This window comes from Notothenia rossii, assembly GCF_949606895.1.
Source record: "Notothenia rossii genome assembly, chromosome: 1".
Lineage (NCBI taxonomy): Eukaryota > Metazoa > Chordata > Actinopteri > Perciformes > Nototheniidae > Notothenia > Notothenia rossii.
In genome coordinates, this window is record NC_136912.1 from 70,121,463 (window position 1) to 70,134,253 (window position 12,791).

Consider the following 12,791-nt stretch of genomic DNA (forward strand, 5'->3'; position numbering starts at 1 on the left):
GTGTATTCATAATTTTCCTACACATTTATTCACAGGTGTCTTTAACCTGGAAGTTGCTCTTTAACACTGATTTACATGTTTTGACAGAATGGAGGCAAAGATATCATCGAAAAAGGACTATGCTGTGTGTCGTGAAGCTCCATGTCCCCATGAAGTGCAGCAAAAGAAGATGCCACACCTGCCAACGTGTCCATCTCCATCGAGGGATCGGAGGTGCTTGATGAGTGTAAATGAACGCCTACCTTCTGCTCACGGGCATCATCCATGCAATGAACTTAAGTAACACATCAAAGTTGAAATACGCTTCTGTAGTTTTTCAAAAATCTTTCTTGAACTTAATTTCCTCAAGATCTCTCTTGGAAGTCCAACTTTATGCATAACCAGTGGTGTAAATGTGAGGTACTTGTTCTTCACTTGAGAATTTTCCTTTCATTGCACTTTATACTCAGTGGCGGAGACAGGACATTTTCAGTGGGATGGCCAGGATGGAACCAGTAGGGCTGTCCTACTTTTTTTTAATAACATTTTTTTTTTCAAAAGGTTTCATAACACGCTCCGAATCCGAGACACCTGACAACACGCTGTTAAGCAGAAGCGCAGAAAGAGCATACTATTACGATTTATATTTATTTATTGTCTCGGTACTCACATACATTAAAACTAAATGTGTAACCCAGCGGCAATGCAGCGCCTGGGACCAAATCCGGTTCCAAATTCTGTCTATAACGTTTTACAACCTGAAGAGTCAAACAAAGATACAAAACACATATTTCTGTTATAACAACAATACTTTTAAGAACATAGCCGTAACAGTAGGCCTAACAGTCTAATACTTGTTACCGACACAGTAAATTAGTATTAGTATTTAAATAAATGAAGAACGAAAAATAAATGAACGAACTGTAATAAATAGAACAAGGTTGCGTCTCTTAAGGTTAAAGAGCATTTGCATTGTTGCAGACAACAACAAGTTCTCCTCCTGAGATAGCAGTTCTGTGTGCGTGATTAGGGGCCCCAGCACTTCTGCTGTCTCCTATGCCCGTTTCCACTGGTCTGCTGTCAGGTCCAGGGTGCGATCTGCTTTCTTCGTGATGCTGGGATCTGACAAAACAGCTGTCACTGGCCATCGTTGTTCCACCAGTCGGTCAAGCATTTCACACGTAGAGTTCCATCGAGTAGTGACATCATTTGTGAGTTTGTGCACTCCAAGATTCTGCTGCTTTTGTTTGTCTTTCAACGCAGCTGTAGCCTTTGGACTTTTTCTGAAGTGTCCCACGAGATTCCTGGCAGCCGCAACTGTGCGACATATTCTGTCCTGTTTTAGGGCTGTATTTATGCAAAGCTGCAGTGTGTGTCCTGAGCAGTAGACCCCTTGAACGTTACCCTATTTCTCCGGTTCTTTCTTCAGCGTCTCTGTGCACAGCTTCATGTTGCTGGCATTGTCGTGAACAACGGCTACTCGCTTATAATTCGGAATGGCAAAGGCGTCCGCCACTTCTCCAAGCTGTTCTGCAATGTTTACTCCCGTATGGTTCACCTCCATTACTTTGGTTTCCAATACAAAGTTACAGAGTTTCCACTCCCGAGTTATAAAGTGACAGGTGACAGCCATATACGCCTCCATACGCACCGAGGTCCAAATGTCCTTTGTAAAACTTACGGCAGTTGAGTTTTCAATGTGGGTTACAATTGTGTCTCGGTGATCGCTGTACTTCAGAGACATGGCATCTAAAATACTGGAGCGTTTGGGGATAGTGTAGCTGGGCTCCATCTTCTTCATTAATTTTCTGAAGCCTTCGACTATGTAAATGAGTCTCATATCCATAGCGATGAAATCTACTATGGCATCTGTTATCCCTCTCTTTCTTTTCTCCGTTATCGGTTTTTGGAACTTAAGGGTCTGCTGTATTGTTGAGGATGGTGATGGCTGGGATGCGTGGGGATGCACCTATGGACACAATTTATTATTAGGCTGGGCTACTCAACTTTATGCCAATAATTGCCTTAGCCCCAGATGTTCCCACATTACTCCATGTATTATTTTCACTATTCGGATAAAATTGCTGTCAATTTTCCAAGCAAAGTAAGTGCACGTTTTTATCATGTGTAACGTTACTGTTTAAACGGCGGATAAAGCAGCTTCATCATGGCAACTTGACAACAGCTAAGCTAAGCTAGGCTACTACTTACAGCATCCAGGTGACTTTTCAGAGTTGTTGTGCCACCGTGGTAGGCCAGTTTCTTGTCACATATTTGGCACACTGCCTTCTTCCTATCGTCGTCCAATTTAAAATGGTCCCACACAGCTGAAGTCTTCGGCATTTTGTGTTCAGGTGTGTGAAACTAGGTGAAGCGTGACGTTTGAATTCGTGACTCTTTGAGTGAAAGCGATGTCAGGAGCCCAGGCTGAGATTGTATATATTTCCGCATTTTAACAAAAAAAGTGCAATTCAAAAGTATAAATATATTATAAGAATATGGCAATTTGCCTTTATTGATAGCATACATTTATGAAAAAACAAATTCAAAAAACGAATATCCGCATAATGAAATTGAAACCCAAATAGTTGGCCAACGAACGAATATTCGAATATCCGGGTACAGCCAGGAACCAGTAATCATTTTGGGGTGGCATTGAAATCACTATTATATGAACATAAAAATACATCTCACTAGAAAATAAGGGGTTATTTAAGGCACCTACAACACACCTCTACATTATTCGGGATTAATCTAGTGGTGGATTAGATCAAATAATATTCAGTATATCTAACTATTTGTTTCTTATTCCCGCAGGCAAAGTAACAACAAAGCTTACATTATACAAATGTAGTGCAATATACAGACTGTTTAGAAGTCAGTCAAGTCGCTTCAGTTGATTCAAAATGCTGCAGCTCGTGTACTAACCAGAGTTAGGAAAAGGGACCACATTACTCCTGTTCTGGCTGCCTTACACTGGCTCCCTATAGAGAGCCGCAGTGACGCGTCGTAAAACCCGGAAGTAAGTTAGCATTTTTAGCACTTCCGGTTCCTTCCTCAAAAAGCAATGCATTTTTTCCATAGGGTTTTGGAAAATAGCTCGAAATAAGGTCTGTGGTTGACACAAATTTAAGAGGTAATTGACGTTTTGTTCTACGACATTAAATACATCAGCAGTGACCCCACTGGGGATTTTTGAAGAGTTTACGTGTCTGAAAAACGATGGTTGTTACCGAATGGCTGAATAGGACTACAGAAATTGTCGAGGCCGTTGTACGTCATTACGCCGAACACGTAAACACTCCCGCTAAGTTTGTTTTCCCCTGTGTTCTGCTTAAAAGCAAGTACCTGCCTATCTTTAGTATCTGTATATCTATATCTGACCATTAGAATCTGTATTTTTGAAATTGTCGTTTTTAACACCGTAGTTTTACAAATTATAGAATAATTAATTACCAGTGTTTTCCAATTTTACTCGGCAGTTCGTTTCGTTGGCTAACGTTAGCTAAAGCTAGCGCTACTAGTTAGCTACGCAATGGTTTGTTGCTTTGCTCCGGGTTGCAGCCACAGGTCTTCGCATGAAACGTGCTTGTTCTATCGTTTCCCGGCCAATGTTTTCCAAAGGAGAGTCTGGATTCGTGCCATGAGGTAAGCTGACGTTACATTTTTGTCCATGTCACGGTGAAATGTAAATAATGGGTAGTGACTGTATCGCCGTTATAGAGATGGCGATGCTGAAAAGACCGCAACACAAGTAAAGATAATGAATACATCCTATTAAAACCTGTGTGGCTTATATGATAAGTCTTATTAGTACAAGCAGCATAACGTTTCACCATGTAACTAAAGATTGTAGTCAGGGAAATCAGTTTGACATATTGAAATAATAACAAATCATCTCTGGCTGGCAGAGAACTCTCTGCTCCATAGCTTCTCTTGGACGTAAAATCACATGTACATTTTACATTTATATTCAATTTAATATTCCATCCCTCACATACTTTTGTATATATCATAACTTATATTTTGTTTTTTTTGTTATGCTGCTGCAACACAAACATTTCCTAAATTGGGATCAATACAGTAATATCTTATCTTAATTAATTAAGAAATATAACTATTATAATTAGTGTAGCAGCTGACACCTATTTTCAATATGGATTAATCTACCATTTATTTCTTTAGTTCAATTTTCATCTATAAAAATGTCAAAATAGTGAAAATGTTCACGAGACTTATCAAAGTGCAAGGTTATATCTTTAGATGTTTTGTTTTAGCCTATGTACTGTATGTCTTAATGCTCTTACAGTATATGTGACGGTGTGACTTCCATGAAACTATATTTTATATCTTCCCAACAGACGAGCTGAAAGAAAACCTAACACTCTAACAACCACAACATTGCAAAGGCGAGTAAATGTAAATTAAAAACAATTCACAATTTTATTATTTCTTCTTCTTTCTTGCAGGTGAAGCTGACCTTGCACTTGGTGCCAGTAAGGATGTTCCTCACGCAGGCTGAATGTTTCTCCTTCCTTACTGACAAAGAAGCCCTTGATTTGCAATGCTTCACTAATTGTCATTTTCCTTGCTCCGTAGGGACACTTTACCTCAAGCACAGCGGAAGACCCTACCAGACCATCTGGAGATGCCCCCAACATTCCTGATTGGGAGAGCCACAAATCTGACTCATGGACCTGCATCTGAGTGGCAGTGGTGAATGCCCTGACGCCCTCACATTCATTCATAGTCCCCCACTGTACAGACAAAACACCATCAAGGGCCTGTTGTTGCCTTAGCACCCTGGCAATAAAGGAAGCAGTCACACGCTTTGACCTCAGGACAGCTCCAAAGTTGCTGGCAGTCAACCTTCCTTTCCTGAACAAATGCCAGTTTGGATTGGTTCGCTGACCAGTGGTAGCCACCTGAATTGCCCTCTGTTGCTCTTCAGACAATGCCATGCTTGCCACAATTGCCTCAGGTCCCTGATGCCCAACAGATTTGATAATTTCAGGAACAGTAAGTGTTTCCAAGCTGTAGTGTTCCTCTTCTGGCTCGGGGGAGAGAAGTCAAGAAATTCCTGAGAACCTGCCCCCGAGTCTGTCCCTCAGCCAGTCACGATCTTCGGAGGTAGGCTCTCTTGTCAGCGGGTTAAATTAGTTATTGGTTTCAACAGTCACATTAAAACAGTTACTAAATCAGCTTACTATCACCTAAAGAACATATCTAGGATTAAAAGACTAAAGTCACAGCAGGATTTGGAAAAACGTGTCCATGCTTTTATCTTCAGTAGACTGGACTACTGCAATGGTGTCTTCACAGGTCTCACTAAAAAATCTATTAGAAAGCTGCAGCTGATTCAGAACACCACTGCTCGAGTCCTCACTAACACTAAGAAAGTGGATCACATCACTCCTGTTCTTTACACTGGCTTCCTGTGTGTCAAAGAATAGATTTCAAAATACTGCTGCTGTTTATAAAGCAATGAATGGTTTAGGACCAAAATGCATTTCTGACCTCCTGCTAAATGATGAACCATCCAGATCTCTCAGGTCTTCAGGGACTGGTCAGCTTTCTGTCCCCAGAGTCAGAACTAAACATGGTAAAGCAGCGTACAGTTATTATGCTCCAAATATCTGGAACAAACTCCCAGAAACCTGCAGGTCCGCTGCAACTTACTACTTTTAAATCCAGGCTGAAGACTTTTCTTTTTGTTGCTGCTTTTAATTGAATTATTCATATCTTAGACTGCACTGTAACTTTTATCCATGTATTTTTTCTTTTAATGTTTCTTTTATTAGCTTTACTTTTTAATGACTGATTTTAAATGCCATTTTCTTAATGTCTTTCATTTTTTGTAAAGCACTTTGAATTGCCTTGTGTTGAAAAGTGCTATATAAATAAACTTGCCTTGCCTAATAAAGATTTCATGTGACACATAAAATTGATTTGTTGATGGGAATGAATGTGAATAAATTAACTCGGTCTTAAAAGGTTAACGGTACTCTTGCTATCACTACTCACCGACACTATAAACCTTGTCCCTCATGCTAGCCCTGACAACACCGGTAAGCAAACCTTCATCTAGGCTGCACTGTAACGTGTCCTGACTTGTAGTAGTTCTCTCCTCTATCTACACTCTTCTTGTCATCTTTGTAAAACGATATCAGACTGGTAATTGACACAGCCATGACTTCTAGTTAAATTCAGTGTGGCTAAAATGAAAAGCTTTGTTAAAATATGCAAGCACACGAAAGTCAAATTCAGCTTTATTGTCAAATATTCTACATGTGTTATACATCCAGAAATATCGAAATATCGTTTCCCACAGTGTGACATGTATACATAAAACAAAAAGGGCCTAGATAAACGTGGTATACATTAAACAAAACGGGCCTAGATAACCGGGGTATACAGTTTAAAATGTTAATATATTTAAAGTTTTCAAAGTGCAGTTTCAGTGCAAGTCAGTTGAAACGATCTTAAGTTGGCGTGACGTTGAAGTCGTGCGACCCTGCTGCTGTACTGGCTTGTAGTTCGTTTATAGCATAACGTTAGCATTTTGCTTCTGCCGACTAGATTTATTATTCAAAAATTATAAAAGTAGGGTTGACATGTGGAGATTATCCGGCTGAACAAAACGTGATCCATCTCTTAAATATGTGTCAACCACAGACCTTATTTCGAGCTATTTTCCAAAATCCTATGGAGAAATTGCATTGCGTTTTAGACGAAGGAACCGGAAGAAGTTTACTTCCGGGTTTAAGGACGCGTCACTGCGGCTCTCTATTGAACACAGGATAGAATCTAAAATTCTTCTTCTCGCCTACAAAGCCCTTAATGGGCAGGCGCCATCTTACCTTAAAGAATTCATTATACTTTACTGTCCTACTAGGGCATTGCGTTCCAAGAATGCAGGGTTGTTGGTTGTTCCTAGAGTCTCTAAAAGTACAATGGGAGCCAGAGCCTTTTCTTATCAAGCTCCACTTTTGTGGAATCAGCTTCCAGTTTGTATTCGGACGGCAGACACCCTATCCGTTTTTAAGAGTGCGCTTAAGACCTTCCTTTTTGATAAAGCTTATAGTTAGGGCTGATTAGATTCAGCCCCTAGTTTTGCTGATATAGGCTTAGTTTGTCGGGGGACATCTTACTTCTTCCTTCTCTCTGTCTATACCTGTGTACTCTCATGTTCCGATTAACCCAGCTTCCCCAAATTTCTTTGTTTTTGGTGTCTATATACGCCGGGATCCGGAGTCATGGATGATCCTGCGGTCCTGTGTCATGGATCGCGAGTCCTGGATCTTGAGTCGTGGCTGTGGTCCTGGATCATAAGTCCTGGATGGATATCCTCGTGGATTCATCTTCCTATTATACACACATGCATTTCCAAACATTTGGACTACCTATGTTGCAAATGTATTATCTTTTCAATTTACACACGGTATCTATTGCACGTCTGTCCGTCCTGGGAGAGGGATCCCTCCTCTGTTGCTCTCCCTGAGGTTTCTCCCATTTTCCCCCTTAAACTGTGGGGTTTTCTCTGGAAGTTTTTCCTTGTACGATGTGAAGGTCTAAGGACAGAGGGTGTCGTATTGTCATACTGATATTCTGTACAAACTGTGAAGTCCACTGAGACAAATGTAACATTTGTGATATTGGGCTATATAAATAAACATTGATTGATTGATTGATTTAGCTTATGATGATCAGCAGCAATATGAGCTCATTCTCTCAGTGACAGAGACACATACACACAATTTAAACAAGAGTTTTTTTTATTAAATGATTGGTTAAGACATACATCTTACTTTTTCATGAACATTAGGTGCAAGAGGGTCTCAACTTTAACAGTTAAGGCATTGAATTTACATTTTACCTATAAGACATTTATAGAAACAGTGCAGGGTATATGCAGGAATCCTGAAGTCAAATTTAATACCTTTTAAGACCTTTTTTAAGACCCTTTCCATACATTTTAAGACCTCATTGCAACTTTGAGTTCTAACTGGTTACATTGGCAACACACTTTACCTCATATTTAAAAACATATCTTAGATTTCAGATACTGTAAGGAAAAATTGTGGTATAATGTGCTTTGCTCAACACTTTAGTACAAATAGTCACATTTACTACATTGATTGTAAGATAGCAAAACTAAACAGAGTGCAGACAGACTGAAGCCTTCTTTCCACATGAACTTCAACCTCTCTGTGAAGGTCAGGTTTAATGCAGTATGCTGCTTTTTTGATTCTGTAGACCAGGGGTGTCAAACTCATTTTCACCGAGGGCCACATCAGCATAATCGTTGCCCTCAAAGGGCCAGATGTAACTTATAAATGTAACTAAATGCAATGTAACTAAATGCAATGTAACTACTCCTTAATGTTAAATAACTGAATTTATTACTTATTCAAGTTACAAATATTACATATATATTTGCATAGATGTAAAAAATATGTTTGCTTGTTGCTCTGTTATTATAACATAAATCCTTTTAATTTGTCAGGTTATGAAACCCATATTACTCCATCAATCAACGATCAAACTATCCAAGTGAATAAAGAAAAATAACATCAAACACAAGTTATGACATTAACTTTGTTCAAAACTTGAAATAACAAATAACTGTAAAACCAACAATTGTGAGCTGCTAAGAACATGTGTGACAGATGTAGCATTTTACAAAAACAAATGGCTGCACACAGCCTTGCAGGGGGCATACATCCAACTCATGAGAGATGGTTTGATTACAGTAAACATTTGTTTGCAGAAACACATAAAACCTGCAAACACTAAATACATTGCTACACATATAAAGTAGTATATGTAATAAACTCAAAATAACAAAATAAGGGTTGTCTCAGTCCACAACTATATTGGTCAAGTTTTTAGGTTAGTTTTTGATGAGGAGATGCTGCCTGTCCTTTAACACACCATGTGGATCCCCTCTCCACCATCCTCATCCATTGATCATGTTCTGTAAATAACAAACACAAAACAAAATGCAAACACAATCATTACATTGCACATAGTTTAACTATTGTTCTTCTTGGTTGAATTGCATTGTATTATATATTATTAGGTTTTTTCAAATGCTTACCAATGTGTTTTCTGACCAGATGTCTGACACCGTTTTTCCGTGGCCAGTGTGTCAATGTCTGGTTTTAGGTCCTGTGCTGTAGCAATCCGTAGAACAGCGTGGAGGTTGTCGTCAGTGATGCGTGATCTGTGCTTGTTTTTGTTTAGATTCATTATTGAAAACATCTGTTCGCACAGATAGGTGCTCCCAAACATAGACAGAACACGGGCAGCATGAAGTCGAAGCTGTGGCATGAAAGCAGGGGGCAGTAGACGGTAAAAGTCCTGGATTGTAACATCCTGGAACTTTGCTCTCAGGCCACTATCGCTTTGAAGCTCTATTAACTCCATCTGAAGTTGTTGGGGTGCAGTGCACACGTCGGTGGTGAAAGGACTAGCAAAGATGGCAAATCCAGAGTGCTGTGGTCTGAAGTCAGAGAATCGCCGATCAAACTCATTCATCAACAGGCTCAGTTTGGTAGCTAACTGAGCACATGAGAAAGTACCGGGACATGAGGCTGAGATGCTCTGAGAAACAGGAAAGTGGGCAAGATTGTCCTGTTTCACTTGGCACATCCATAGGTCAAGTTTACGCTGGAAAGCCGTGATCGTGTCGGACATCTGCGTGATGACTTGTTTGCGTCCCTGCAGCTTCTGATTCAGTTGGGCGAGATGTTCGGTTATGTCACACAACATAGCAAAGTCACACAGCCAGTTTGGATCTGACAGTTCAGACAAGGGTTTTCCTTTACTCTGCATGAAAAGAGCAATGTCTTCCCTAAGCTCAAAAAATCGTTTGAGGACTTTGCTCCTACTCAGCCACCTTACTTCTGTATGGTACGGCACGTCTCCGTGCTCCGAGCCCATCTCCTGCAAGAACAGCTGGAACTGACGATGATTCAGGCCACGCGCCCGAATGAAGTTCACTGTCTTCATGACCGTGGTCACTATATCATCCATCCCCAGCACCTTCCCGCACAAAGCTTCTTGATGGATAATGCAATGATACGTTATCAGAGGCGTGTGACAGTTACTTTCTTGCATTTTCTCCTTCATTAGTCCAACCAAGCCCACTTTTCTTCCACACATTGCAGGTGCACCGTCTGTAGTTAATCCCACCAAGTTTTCCCAGGGCAATGCGTTTTTACTGACGGACTTCTCCACCGCGTCAAAAATGTCCCGTCCCGTTGTGGTCCCATGCATGGCAGCCACATCCAACAGCTCCTCAGTGACAGAGAGGTCCGACTTCACGCCTCTAATAAAAATAGATAGCTGCGCTGTATCCGTGTTGTCTGTGCTTTCATCAACAGCTAATGAAAAAGCTATGTAGCTGCGTGTCTCTTCGGCCAGCTGTGTTGCCAGGTTTCCTGCTAGTTCCTTAACTCGGTCCGCGATGGTGTTTCTTGATAAACTGACATTTTTAAAAGTCTGTATCTGGTCGGGACACACCTGCTCACAGACCTTCAGCATGCACTGCTTCAAAAACGCTCCCTCTGAAAAAGACTTTGAAGCGCGGGCGATTTCTTCAGCCACAACAAAGCTAGCTTTCACTGCCGCGTTGTTTTTGGTTGTGGCTTTCGCGAACACATTCTGCTGCGATCGCAGTTTGCCTTTTAATTCTTGGGCAATTTGTTGTTTTTCTTGATGGCTAAATTTGGCATACTTACCTCCGTGTTTGGTCTCAAAATGCCGACGTAGATTGTACTCTTGGACAACCGCCACCGCCTCATAACACAAAAGACATACCGGTTTTTCTCCTTGAAGCACAAACATGTATTCGCCTTCCCATCTTTCTTGAAACACCCTTCCATCTGCATCAATTTTTCTCTTCCTGGACATTTTGGGATCATTATTTGTATTTCTCAATTCCACTTGTTGGGAAAATCGCATCGATGTGGAAACACTGCAGTCTAGTGGCGGGATGCCGTCACTTCGCGGGTAACATAATCGGCATGTATTGTGGGAAATGTAGTTTTTGGTCACGGCACGCATTTGACTTATTTATTTTTAGACAATCAGACCTATTAAGAAAAAAAAAAAATTTAAGAAAAATTTATAAAAAAAAAAAAAAAAATGCAATGTAATGTAATTAAGCTCTCGCGGGCCACATAAAATGACGTGGCGGGCCACATTTGGCCCGCGGGCCTTGAGTTTGACACGTCTGCTGTAGACTCTGTGCTCTTTCATTCCAGTAAAACTCCTCAGAAACCATTAGAAACCAGTATTTGACCAATAAACAAAACAATTGACAAAACTTTCAACTATGAAATATGTTAAACTTTGGTGAGCTTCAGCGGGGTAATGCCATAAGAGCTCCCTCTCAAATAGCCAGGGGTTAAATTGGGCTGGGGCTGTCCGGGGCTAAGCCCTGGCACATAGGACGATGCTCTGACGTCATCACCCTCACACATTTGTCATATGTTTACAAAAAAGGATATATATGTTATGACTTTTCCCGTTCTTAATATAGACTATATTTAGGGTCGATATGTGTTGACTTTACTTTAAAATAGCAGATCTCTGTGACCGGATATAGTTTGGCTTAGACCCCGGCCCCACGAGGACGCATACGGTAAAACGCATACGCAAGCGCAAAAAAGGCTTCCGTTCACACGCATTCGATTCATTAACGTGTCCGTTCACACTAGACCGCTGGAAATGCTGGAAACGAGGCCTGTAAGTGGCGCTGCTGCCGCCCGAAATACACCAAAAGCAGCGAAGAAGACCCCGGAGCATGGTTGCCCTTCTGTTTATTCTCCGCGGTGGACGGCGTGTTCTCCTGCTGTATATCTCTCCGGTAGTCCACAGCAGATGAAAAACACCCACCTCACCGCTTCTTCCAAGGAACGAGGGGACCGTGTGGCAGAGTTTCCGTAAAAAAAATGTTCCGTCGGTCAACATGTCCGTTAAAGTTTAAATCTTCCGTACAAAATTAGAAAAGTGCCGGTCAGAGGTCTTCTTTGTTATTTATTGAGCTTTAAAACAAATTCGAATAACGAGTCTGTTCTTCTCTGTATAATAATATAAGAATATTTAATAAACGGTGCCTGTCTCTCTTTTCCTCCCCCTCTTCTGACAGCCCAGCAGCAGCAGGAGACGCGGGGAGATGGAGGCGGGCTATTTCATCGTTATCAGAAAATGATCATATTGGTCTTACACACGGAGCCGTTGGACCCCCAGAGCGTTGCGTATGCCGGTCTACCCACCTTGGAACCCGTTACCGTAGTCGTTTAGTTCCCCCCCACAGAGCGGAGCAAGGCAACGAAACTTAAAATAATAAGCAGCATTTTACGGCGCGCTATGCATGGGGCCGCCTTGGGGGGTTTCCCGACATGTCGTTTCAGTAAATTAAAGGGTGTTTCATGTTGTCGTTGCTGTGGACCTTCTTAATACCTTGGAAAATGCCGTTTAATACTTTTTAATAGCCTTAATTTTCGCTAAATTGATTTATCAACTTTTAATACTTTTTAATACCCCGCGGACACCCTGCAGTGGAATACCCTGGATGTGATTCACTTGTTGTTTCACTTAAATTAATATATCGATGGAGACAGACCAGACCGGAGACTGAGTTGAATCAGTGGTCATTTTTTGACACCTGAACATCCACTGCTCCTTCTCCTCACATTCAGCTTACAACAGCTGTATTCTGCGATTGTTGTGGTTTGCAGCAAAGCGATTCACATATTCCTCTAAATCCAGGGACTTTGCTCGCCTGGACTCCACACTTAAAA

General features: G+C 41.1%; 1 long non-coding RNA gene across 1 annotated transcript; it reads left to right on the forward strand.

Annotated features, from left to right (window-relative positions):
• Positions 1 to 293: 293 nt before the first annotated feature.
• On the forward strand, positions 294 to 8,562 carry LOC307036293. The gene is made up of 2 exons (XR_013807307.1): positions 294 to 4,388; positions 4,579 to 8,562. It is a non-coding gene; the product is annotated as an uncharacterized lncRNA (long non-coding RNA).
• Positions 8,563 to 12,791: the final 4,229 nt, after the last annotated feature.